Raw genomic sequence first — 13,119 nt, 5'->3', positions numbered from 1 at the left:
ATTGAAAACATGACCCAGCAACAAAAAATTTAAAGTAAATTCATAGTGCAGGAAGCAACCTCACATTATGTAAAGTATTGAAATCACATGCAAGAAGAGAACTACAAATGAAAAGAGGCATAACCCTAGTACATATGGGAGTTTGAGAGTATGAAATGATCCTAGATCTTGATGCCAAAATCGACCAAGTCATCCATCATGTCAAGTTAACCACACTAAGATATTAAGATATGCTTATGAATTCAATCCCGAATAACTTTGCACACTTGAAATCTTGAAAGCTGAAGCCAGTGAAAAGTTCTAGAAGAGGATAAGAAGGGGAGCGGCTGAGCGCCATGAGATTAATTCTAACATATTGGGCATGTTTGCATCTTTAGACGAATGATAAAATGTTATCACTACACGATATGTCAAGCTTAGATATCCATCTGCGGCCCAAATAGCAAAAACAGTTCGAGCCCACTTGGAGCATCTCTTCCCTCTCGACAGATTAAAAAAACACAAAACTAACGAAAATTAAACATGCGGTGAGCGTGGATCGAACACGCGACCTTCAGATCTTCAGTCTGACGCTCTCCCAACTGAGCTATCCCCGCAATTGCATTACATAGCCCCAACTTGCGCTATTGTACGCTTTGATAGGGTAGTCAATGGCCCCAAAAGCCCAATTGAATACAAATCTATAAGATAAGAGCATCTCTAGGTGGACGCATTCGTGGTCGCATTCTTCAAATTTGAAGAAATGCGTCGAAATTTTCCGGAATTCCAACTCTAGGTGGTCGCATTCGTGGTCGCATCACCTACTTGTTCGCATTCTTGTTCGCAAATTTGGCAATTTGGATGCGGATGCGGAGTGACAATAGTAATGTCGCGCGCCAGTACTAATATCGCGCCACTTTTTTTACTTTGACCACAACAAAGCCGCGCCATTACCACTGTCGCACGCCACTACTACTGGCGCGCGCCACTCCTACTGTCGCGTGCTCCAACGGGCAAAAAAGGGACAAAAAATGGCCGGATTTCTACCTTCTATATCTACACTCATCTCCTTCTTCATTTTACACACACTCAACTCAAACATTTGTATCAAACAACTCAACCATTTCACATCAATCCTTAACAAACAACACACACATTGCGAAAAAATGGATCATGAAGTATATGAGATATTTCCGCTTCAGTCTTCATCTTCATCGTTGTCTTCTTCTTCATCTCATCCAGCGGAAGACTCGGTAGATAGTCTTGATGAAGAATTTGTTAACGCCATGCCCCTTATGAAACACACTTTGGCTGTACTTGCACAAGCACAAGTACATGCTCCGAAGGCACCACATGGTGGTTCAAAGAAGGGTCGAAAAATTAAACATAGAAAATATGCTCTGACTTTGGAAATCTTGAAGAACAACTACTTCGTCGATCGTCCTGTCTTTCCGAAAGAGGATTTCAAACGGCGCTTTCGTATGAAAAAATCTTTATTTCTTCACATCTTCAACGATATTCAGACTCATTTTAAGTTTTTTCAGCATAAAGTTAACAATGCTGGTAAACCTGGTATAGATCCTCTGGTCAAGGTGGCTGCAGCTTTGCGTATTCTTGGTTATGGCACGGTGTCTGATCAACTTGACGATCAATTATACATTTCCGAGCAAAGTGGAAACCAGGCTTTGAGGCATTTCTGTGATGCAATTATCAAATTGTACGGTTAAGTCTACTTGCGAAGGCCAAATATTGCAGATACAGAACACTTGCTTGCACATTCTGCCACACGTGGATGGCCGGGTATGTTGGGAAGCATTGATTGTATGCATTGGGAATGACATAATTGTCCAACTGGATGGCAAGGTGCTTACAGTGGTCGTTCTGGAAAACCATCGTTATTCTCGGAAGGTGCATTTGCAACCGAAGACCTGTGGATATGACATTCTTTCTTTGGGATGCGTGGTCACACAATGACATCAACGTGTTGGACAACTCACCGGTATTTGAGCACGTGATCAATGGTACTTCTCTACCGTTTCTTTTGATGTAAATCAGCAGATAGCTATAATATGGGTTATTATTTAGTCGATGGTATCTATCCCGACTATCGCGGCATTTATACAAACAATTTCAAACCCTAATGCTCTAAAGACGAAGTGGTTCGCAACGATGCAAGAAGCTGCAAGAAAAGATATTGAAAGAGCTTTTGGGGTTTTGCAAGCTAAATTTGGTATTTTGGCAAAAGCTTGCAAATTATGGTATGTGGAGACAATGGGTACCGTTATGAGAGCATGTATCATATTGCACAATATGGTAATCGGAGCTAAGAATAAAAATTATGAAATGAGGAGGTACATTCTTGATCCAGAAGGGCAACCACAGATCCCACCTACTCGGGAACACTACATTGAAGGGACTCTACGAGTTCAATCAAAGACTATGCATGATAGACTTAAAAGCGACCTTGTCGAGCATCTATAGAGCATTAGGGGTGACCGACATTGATTGTTGTAATCATGTATTAGTTATCTTTTATTTATTTATTAGATAATTAGAGTAACTCTAGTAGTATGTAATAAAAGGGTGATATGTAATAGTTATTTTTTATTTATTTATTTTTATTTTATGTTTTGCAATCATGTATTAGTTGTCGTTTCTATTAATAAAATTGTAATTCATTTGCTAAATCAAATGAAGTAAATTCTAAATCACACAACATAATAATAACCACACAACATATCACACAACATAATAATAATCACACAATATATCAAAATGATCAAATGAACAATTCTAAATTACACAACATAATAATAATCGTCATACAACAACCTCCTCGACTATCCTACATACGCCTTCTCTGCCGTGAACTCCTCCTCGACTGTCATTGTCTTTGAACTCTCCGTCTGTCCATCTTTGTGATGAACTCACCTTGTGTGCGATCAATCGAGCCTCAGAACTCATCAATCTGGCGTTGCAAATCGTCATAATCCACATGAGCCTGGGAAAGAAGTCTCTCTCTCTCAACATTGTAGGCGAATACCGAGGAGCGCAAGCCATCATTTACACGAATGTTTGTCTCATATCTCATGCGTAGGTCATCCTGAAATAATTATTCATTAATAATTTATGACATTTTCATAATAAACCAAAATAATAAAACAAAACCAATAAAAATAATTACTAGAGATAGATGTCCAAGGTTAGGCTCTAACTGTACGACGCGAGTGGCATCAATAGAAGAAATGGGCTGGTAAATTGTCTGGCCACTCGGATCGCTCAAACTGAAAACCCAAGGCCACTCTGACTGAGGGGGATCTGGCGCTGGAACAAATGTGTGCACAGGTCCAGGCTGAAACGTCGGCTGTGACGGCTGGCCAATCTGGAATTCACGTCTGACACCCAAATTGCTAACCGTATGAATGTTGCCTGTACGACCTACAGCTGGGAGCAAATGACCAATAGACACCCTAAACCAGTAACGGTAGTACTGCTCATAAGTCTGCAATGTAACTAGGTCAGAAGCCTGTAGCCAAGTCCAATGCATGTTACTCTCGGTGACTTGCTCTAAGGTCATGTCTTTAGCCTCTGATACATGGGTAGGCGGATCAGGAGGGATACCAAAGCATGGTGTGAGCTGTCTGTAACATCTATCCCCTAAATACCACTCCATATCACTCCCACAAGTGAATACCATCCTCCTATGAGAAATGAACAATGCATATCTCATATCATTTGATGATGTGCACAGATGTCCTCCAAGGCCTCCAAACAATAGAAGCCTGTGTGCTAAGCTCGATTTGGGTTCGGACAGAAGTTATGTTATGACTGATCTCACTGGTCAGACGAGCTCGACAAGGTCCGTGCCAAGCCCTGAGCCTAGGCCTCTCATCGGTATACTCTGTGAGGATAGGATTTGCAGCACGGAAATACTCATAAAACCATACCTCTAAGAGAATGACAAACCCTCCCATCTGGGGACTACTGACAACACCAGTCTGTCGAGAAGCCCTATCTAAACAACATAACAAATGACGATTATATGGCTCCACCAAAATCAATACCCAACTCATGCAAGTGCTCAAAGTTAGCTAGATATCCCAAGTTAATCGTGGAATGGCCAGAAGGAAAAAAGAAGACACCCATCAAATACATACAGAAAGCTCTTACATACTCATCAACATGTGCTTGACCATCATCGGAATCAAGTGACAAATAATCTATCAAAAACTACAATCCTGAATCAGTAGTCAACGGTGTAATGTATGCAGCCTTGATACCAGAAATACTATCCCAAACATATGCACTGTTTTCTTCTTCCTCACCGCCACCACTCCATCGTGTTTGGTTATTATAGACGGATTCGTCGTTGGAACTCATTTTTTTCCTATTAACTAGAGTGACTGAGTTGAAAAAAAATTTATAAAATGACAAAAGTCCGACTGTCGGGCGACATTATATAAAACATAGCACGCGACATTAGTCTTGTCGTAGCGACAGATGATATTATTGGCGCAAGACTATAATGTAATGCAGGGTAGGTCTACAATGAATTTTGCGACCACGAATTTGCGACCACCTAGAGTTGGTCGAAATTTGCTACCAGATTCTGTGGTCGCATTCTTCAAATTTGAAGAGTATGCTACCACCACCTAGAGATGCTCTAAGGACTTAGACCTTAAATCTACTATCACCTCTCTCTATTATGTGGACAATCTCTTTTTTAGGTGGCACTTTCTTGAGACATAGGTATGCCACGTGTACACTCTTAATTAATCATAAGAAGTTTCCTAAGGTGGTGCTTTCTTGAGACACTAGAAAGTAGACCCGCGCATACGCACCGGCTCTTTTAAAAACATGCTCAACAATTGTATATATATATATATAAAGCTCCTACGAGGGGTATTTTCGAGCTTAATTAAAATTTCACGTCATCTCCTATTAAAACGAGAATTTCTCTCTTATTTGAAAAACGGGAATTTATTTTCTATTATTTCTAACACTTTTAATTAAAACATGAATCCTTATCCTATTAAAATGAGAATTCCTCCCCTATTGAAAATTAAGCGGAAATCTAGCGTATCTAATTAAAACGGGAATCATTCTCTTATTAAAACAAAATTTCTCTCCCAATTGAAAAAACGGGTTTTTAAAACTTAATTTAAAGCAATTTGTTAGAAAATTAAAACAGGTTAGCGACTAAAACAGTATAATGGTAGTCCCATTTTTTTTTTTAAAATATAAATATTTTCAAAAGATCCGGTGCGTATGCACGGGCATACAAGCTAGTATATATATAGTTTCTAACAAATCGTGATACATATTTTCGTCGCTAACTCGTTTTAATTTCTCAACAAATTATTTTAATTAAGTTTTAAAAACCTGTTTTTTAACTGGGGGAGAGGTATCGTTTTAATAAAAGAATGATTCATGTTTTAATCAGAAGTGCTAGAATTTTTTTTCTTCTAATAGATGAAGAATTTCCATTTTAATAGGAGAATGATTTATGTTTTAATTAGAAGTGCCTAAAAAAAATCAATAGGAGAGGAATTCCCGTTTTAATAGAAGATGATGATGTGGAATTTTAATAGAGCTCGAAAATACTTCATGTGAGAGCTTTAATATTAAGACTAGTCTGTAGGCCCGTGCATACGCACCGACTCTTTTGAAAATATTTAGATTTTTTTTAGAAAATTGGAACTACCATTTTAGTCGCTAATCTTTTTTAATTTTCTAACAAATTGTTTTAATTAAGTTTTAAAAACCCATTTTTTTTCAATTGGGAGAGAGATCATGTTTTAATAGGAGAATAATTCTCGTTTTAATTAGATATGCTAGATTTTTCCTTTTCAATAGGGGAGGAATTCCCATTTTAATAGGAGAATGATTCCCGCTTTAATCAGAAGTGCTATAATTTGTTTTAATAAGAGATGAATTCCCGTTATAATAGGAGAGGAATTCCCGTTGTAAAAAAATATTCCCGTTTTTCAAATAGGAGAGAAATTTCTGTTTTAATAGGAGAGAAATTCCGATTTTAATAGGAGATGACGTGGAATTTTAATAGAGCTCGAAAAATACCCCTTGTGGGAGCTTTAATATTAAGATATAGATATAGATAGGTATGCCACGTCGACGCTCTTAATTAATCATAAGAATTTTCATAATACAACATGAACTCTTAATTTTAAGAAGTTTCCTAATACAACACAACTCTAATAAGTCAATCAACATCTGACAAGAAATTTTTTTACGACTCTAATAAGAAAACATTGCTAAATCAACTCAAAAAACTTATGCTAATAATTATCAGTCATTGAATTCTTCACAAAAATTTAGAAGATGTGAATTTTAGAAATGATTCCGGCTATATTGCCGGGTCTATACGACTCCAATAAGAAAACATTGCTAAATCAATTCCAAAAACTTATGCTAATAATTATCCGTCATTGAATTCCTCACAAAAATTTAGGGGATATGAATTTTAGAAATGATTTCGGCCATATGGTCGGGTCTAAAACTTTGTCTATATACTAAAACAAACACTTATAATAGAGGATTTTCTCTCTCCTATGTGACACTCTAATATGAAAGACAGTCTTTTCTAATAGCCTATAATCCCACGTATATGGAACCTCTTTGGAGAGTTTGAGTGTATTTCTAATTCTTATATATTTGATCAAATAAAAAAAATTGCAAAAAAATAGGTGATTTGTAAAAGGTAATTTCCTATTACGAATCAAACACTTTCAGTGTTCCAATTATTATATATTTGATCAAATAAAAAAAATTGCTAAAAAATAGGTGATTTGTAGAAACTAATTCCCTATTACAAATCATACAATTTTAGTGTCTATAATAAAACACCGACTTATTTCGAATATATCCTTAACACAGCCTCAAAACATAGTTAAAAACAATTATATAAAAAATAACATCACAAAATATATAATAGAAAATGAAAAAAAAAATAACTGCAAAGCAATAATGACAAATATTTAAAAAAAAATATAATACTGAATGAAACTAACGTCAAAAAACAATTAATGGGGAACCGAAAATTGGATGCAAATGCATCGAACTAACTTCAAATAATATTTAACAGGAAATCGGAAACTGGATGCAAATGCAAGCATTAAACTAATATTAAAAAGTAATTAATAGAAAATTGGAATATGGATATAACTGTATTAAACTAACCTCAAAGAATAATTAACGGAAAATCAAAACTTAGATGCAAATACATCAAACTAATATAAATAAATAATTGTCGAAAAATTAGAAACTAGATGCAAATGCATTGAGTTAACCCTCAAAGATTAAATTAACGGGAAATCAGAAATTGGATGCAACTGGATTAAACTAACCTCAAAGAAAAATTAATTATAAATTGGAAACATGATGCAAATGTGTGGAACTAATCTTAAAAAATAATTAATAGGAAATAGGAAACCGGATGCAACTGCACTGAACTAATCTAAAAAAATAAACTGGATGCAAATGCATTGAACTAACCTCAAGAAATAATTAACAGGAACTGGATGCAAATGCATTAAACTAATCTTACAGAATAATAAACCTCAAATAATAAATGAGAAATCAGAAACTGGATGCAAATGCATTAAACTAATCTTACAGAATAATTAATAGGAAATCAGAAATTGGATGCAAATGCATTGAACTGACCTCAAAGAACAATTAATAGAAAATTGAAAATTGGATGCAAATGTATTGAACTAACCGAAAAAAATAATTAATGAGAAATCAGAAATTGGGTGCAACTACATTGAACTGATCTCAAAAAAATAAATAATGGGAATTGGAAATTGGATGCAACTGCATTGAACTAACCGCAAAATATAAATAACGGAAAATCAGAAACTGGATGCAAAAGCATTGAACTAATCTCAAAACATAGTTGGGTTATATGTTATGGGAATGTCTCGATAAGTATAGTTTTGCATTTAAAATGATGTTTATCTTATCTCTTTCTGTATGATTAGGAACTCCTTGCTATTCAAGTAGCTTCAATATATATGAATTTCATCTTATTAGGCAATCTCACAAAACTTTAATCAAACTTCTTTTATTAAACACCAAAATGAAGTTGAAGAGTTTGATCAAAGATGAGTTCTTTATTTTAATGGAGAGTGAGGCTTTCACGTTATAAGAAATTTGGTTGAGTGATCAATATAATATTAATATATAATAGTTCTATATATTTGCAAATATTTTTCAGAATAATTAATATAACAACACCCGTTTGTAAATAATCTTTGAAGATTCCACATAGTGAGTCATGCATAATTTAAAGAATAATTAATGGGAAATTGGGAGCTGGATAATCTTCGATAATCCCACATAGTACATCAAGCATAATTTACTTTTTATGTCATGTTTGCATGGACATTACAGATGGATCAGTAGAAGTTGGTATTACACACCACATTGGATAATTAAAAGAAAATCGAAAACTGGATTCAAATACATAACTGAGCTCAAAGAGTAATTAACAGAAAATTGGGAACTTTATTTAAATGCAACAAACTAAACTCAAAAAGTAATTAATTGGAAATCGGAAACTAGATGCAATTGCATTAAATTAACGTCATATGATAACTAACGGAAAATTAGAAATTGGATGCAAATCCTTGAAAAATATTTAACCGGAAATCGGAAACGATATGCAAATACATCAAACAACCTCATATAATAATTAATGGGCAATCGGAAACTGGATGCAAATGCATTAAACTAATCTCAAAAAATAATTAACATAAAATCAAAAACCGAATGCAACTGCATTGAACTAACCTCATAGAATAATTGGTGGGAAATCGGAAACTAAATGCAAATGCATTGAAATAATCTCAAAGAATAATTAATGGGAAATCAGAAACCGGATATAATTGCATCGAATTAACCTCAAAACATAAATAATCAGAAACTAGATGCAGATGTATTGAACTAGCATTAAAGAGTTATTAATGGGAAATCGGAAACTGGATCCAAATGCAATGAACTAATATCAAAGACTAATTAACGAAACATTGAAAAATGGATGAAACTACACTAAACTAGCATAAATGAATAATTAACAGGAAATTATAAATTTGATGTAACTGCATTGAACTAACCTCAAAAAATAGTTAATGAGAAATCGAAAACTTGATGCAAATGCATTGAACTAACTCAAATAACAATTAGCATAAAATCGGAAATTGGATGCAACTGTATTGAACTAACCTCAAAGAATAATTAATGGAAAATCAAAAACTGGATGCAATTGCATTAAACTAAAATCAGAGATTAACTAACGGGAAATAAAAAATTGGATGCAAATGCATTGAAATAACTTCAAAAAATAGTTAACTGGAAATCGGAAGTCGGATGTAACTGCATCGCACTGACCTCAAAGCATATATGTCCGTTTTTTTAGCCTTCTCACATGAGTAATTACGAGTAATTAGGAACCCAAAACGAAAGTGAGTTTATAAAAATAGACTCTACATCTATGCAAACCATATAGAAATTGTAAACTATCGAACTAACTTAGAAAAACAATTAACAGTAAATCAAAAACTGGGTGCATATGTATTGAACTAACCTCAAAGATTAATTAACGGGAGATTGGAACCTTGATGCAAATGCAATGAACTAATCTCAAATACTAATTAACGAAACATCGAAAACTGGATGCAACTGTACTGAATTAACCTTAATGAATAACTAACGGGAAATCATAAAGTGGATGCAATTGCACTGAACTAACCTCAAATAATAATTAACGGAAAATCGAAAATTTAATGCAACTGCATTGAACTAACTTCAAAGAATAATTAATGAGAAAGTGGAAACTGGATGCAACGTATTACATTAAACTAACCTTAAAGAATAATTAATGGAAAATCAGAAACTTGATGCAAATGCATTAAACTAATAACCCTAAAACATATTTGTATTATATGTAGGGAGAATAAATGTCTCGACAAATATAGTTTTGCATTTTAAGTAGTGTTTATCATAATTCTTTTATTGTGATTGGGAATGTCTTGCCATTCAAGTAGCTTCAATATTATATATCTTCGCCACATTTGGCATTCTCACAAAACTTAATCAAACTTCTATTGTTAAACCTAACAATAAAAAGAAGTTGATGAGTTTTATCAAGGTTTGATGATTCCTTTTTATAGAGAGTGGTGCAAGAAATTTAAATGAGTAATTAATATAATTTTCATATCTCATAGCTATGCATAGTTGTTAATATTTTTTAGAATAATTTAATATAACGACACCCGTTCGTAGGACACGTTCATGTAATACATCTTATCAAGTGGGAGTACTGTATTCTTTGAGGATATGGAAACAATCTAGTACGTAAGCCGAGCGGTGATGATTTACCGTTAAATCACCATAAATCTAATAAAACTATTATACAAGCTAGATCGAGTTTAAGATAATTCAATTTGAAAATTACGGATTAATATCCTAAACCACAAAGTGAAGAGGCTATCTCAATTTGATCCCTTAGTTTCAAAGTACTTATGCACCATAATCGCTGCTCATTAACGTATTTCGGTTTATTTTCAATAAAAATATATTCTGATTCGAAAATTTACCGCTAAATCACCATAAATCTAAGAAAACTATCATACAAGCTAGATCGAGTTTAAGATAATTCTATTTGAAAATTACGGATTAATATCCTAAACCATAAAGTGAAGAGACTATCTCAATTTGATCCCTTAGTTTCCAAGTACTTATGCACCATAATCGCTGCTCATTAACGTATTTCGGTTTATTTTCAATAAAAATATATTCTGATTTTGAAAATTTGTCGCTAAATCACCATAAATCTAAAAAAACTATTATACAAGCTAGACCGAGTTTAAGATAATTTTATTTGAAAATTATGGATTAATATCCTAAACCACAAAGTGAAGAGGCTATCTCAATTTGATCCCTTAGTTCCCAAGTACTTATGCACTATAATCGCTGCTCATTAACGTATTTCGGTTTATTTTCAATAAAAATATATTCTGATTTAAAAATTTGTGTGAGACATTTTGTAAAGCCTTTTCAGCACACAAAATATTTAATAGATCCCGGGCGTATGCCCGGGTTCAAAATCTAGTTTAGTTTAATATGAGATTATTAGGCCAATCTGGACACACCCATATCCGGTTGGATAACAACCCAGTGGCAAAAGCAATGATAACAAAAGGTAATACTTAATGTAGTAATGTGTTTACTAATAGTACATAAAAAATTAGAAGCTAGGTTGGTTAGTATATATATATATATATTATTATTTTTTTTTTAATTTTTTTAATTTTTTGTCTTTTTTTATTGCCTTACAAATTTTTTCTCACATACTCCAACAATATTAGGAAAAAGAAAAATAGGTGATTACCATTAGGAAAAAATCTCGAGGATGGAGTTTGACATCTATGTCAATGGGTTATTGGATTGGTAATCCAATTAGGTATCGTTTGTTGCTTGCCCAACATCATGCAAGTACATCCTAGAGTTGATAAATTAGCGTCTCTATAGTTTCATTTCAAAGAATAAGGCTAAACTTTTTTTTTTGAATAAAGTTTTTGGGTTTTAGCTGACCCTAACCTGTATTAAGAATGAAAATAAACTTTTCCTATTTTGTCCTCCTCAACATAACATGAGAGCACTGAACTCAAAGGAGGTACAAAATAAAAACATCAATTACAAGATTCCAAGCCTGCTAGATGGTCTACTACCCTATTTGTTTCCTGAAAAACATGAGAGAAGTCTACACTAGTGAAACTAGTAGTTAGGAGAAGGATAGAATTTGCCACGTTCCTATAGTAACAAGGTGCTCTCTCTTTTCTTTGTAAAATCTATATAGCACTCAGAGAGTCTGAAGCTACTTTGACCTTGTCAATCTGTGCATCATGGCAGCCTTCTAATCCTTGTAAGATCGCCATCAGTTCCTGGAAAAGGACTGATTTCAAACCTCCGGATCCTGAGAAGCCAAAAATCACTTCTCCATATGCATCTCTAACCACTCCTCCAGTTCCCCATCTTATCTCTGAAACTGCTCCATCAGTGTTCAATTTAAAAACTCCTCTTTCTGGTTTCGACCAAATGCACTGAATTCTTTGCTTCGTCTTGTATTTGACTGCCAAACCAAGTCTGTCCACCAAGACTCTATCTTGAATCTCTGCATGTACTTCGATGAGTTGTCCCTGTAAATATATTGTTACTTCATTGACCAATATGTTATTCACATTTTCCCAAGGCTAAGAGGTGTGTTTAAACCTTCGATTGTTCCTTTCCTGCCATGTATAGCTCAATGATGCACAAAGGAACACTTTGATGATCTCTGCTGTCAACGATTTATTTCTACACATCCTCATGAGTTCCAACCATTCACTATGAAAAGATGCAATGCTATGTACAAGTAACTTTACTTCTGGTATCCTTTAGAAAGAATCAATAACTTGGGTTCTCACCGGTTGTGTCATAGACACGTATCACTCATATTATTACACTCCAAATCAAGGTCTCTCTAGTGTGCGAGGGCACACTCAATCCTTACACTCTCAATGACTAACCAAAGAAGCTGAGGTCGATCATCACATCATCTTCTTACTTTCACACCGCACTTAGCCTAGGAAGCTAGAGGTCTTAAATGGGTTGTAATAGGGTTTAGGTAGGGGTTCACAAGAAAAGGAATGGATATTTCAAAAAGCTATTACTTGAGAGAATAGGGTCTTCGCAACTACTTAGAGAAATTTCAAACTTTAGTGTTTTTTCAATTCAAATTGTAACTTTCAAGGAGGCCCAAGTTTTGTTTTTGAAGGTGGGAACATCTTCTTGCCATTTTGATTTTTAATTGACTTGTGGCAAGGTCTTAAAACTCTGAATTTTTTTTATTAAGGAAGCAACTGACTTTGAGTACACTTTCTTTATTTTCTTCATAGTCATCCTAACTCTCAAGTAACAACTTAGGTAGGCTATATTATGGTTAAAAGATATGGGTTAAGGAGTTTGGTTCACAAGAAAAAGGCTTAAAAAGCAAGGCTTCAAAAGGGCTTATAAGGAAATGATATATATAGGTGGGATATACTAGGCTCAAATGGTCAAAGAATGCCTAAATTCTAGCTA

The 13,119-nt window shown here is 34.3% G+C and overlaps 1 non-coding gene across 1 annotated transcript; it reads right to left on the bottom strand.

Annotated features, from left to right (window-relative positions):
• Positions 1–523: 523 nt before the first annotated feature.
• Positions 524–596, bottom strand: TRNAF-GAA (transfer RNA phenylalanine (anticodon GAA)). The gene has a single exon. It is a non-coding gene; the product is annotated as a tRNA-Phe (tRNA).
• Positions 597–13,119: the final 12,523 nt, after the last annotated feature.

Source organism: Coptis chinensis, chromosome 8 (assembly GCF_015680905.1).
Source record: "Coptis chinensis isolate HL-2020 chromosome 8, ASM1568090v1, whole genome shotgun sequence".
Lineage (NCBI taxonomy): Eukaryota > Viridiplantae > Streptophyta > Magnoliopsida > Ranunculales > Ranunculaceae > Coptis > Coptis chinensis.
This window is presented reverse-complemented; position numbering and strand designations above follow the sequence as displayed.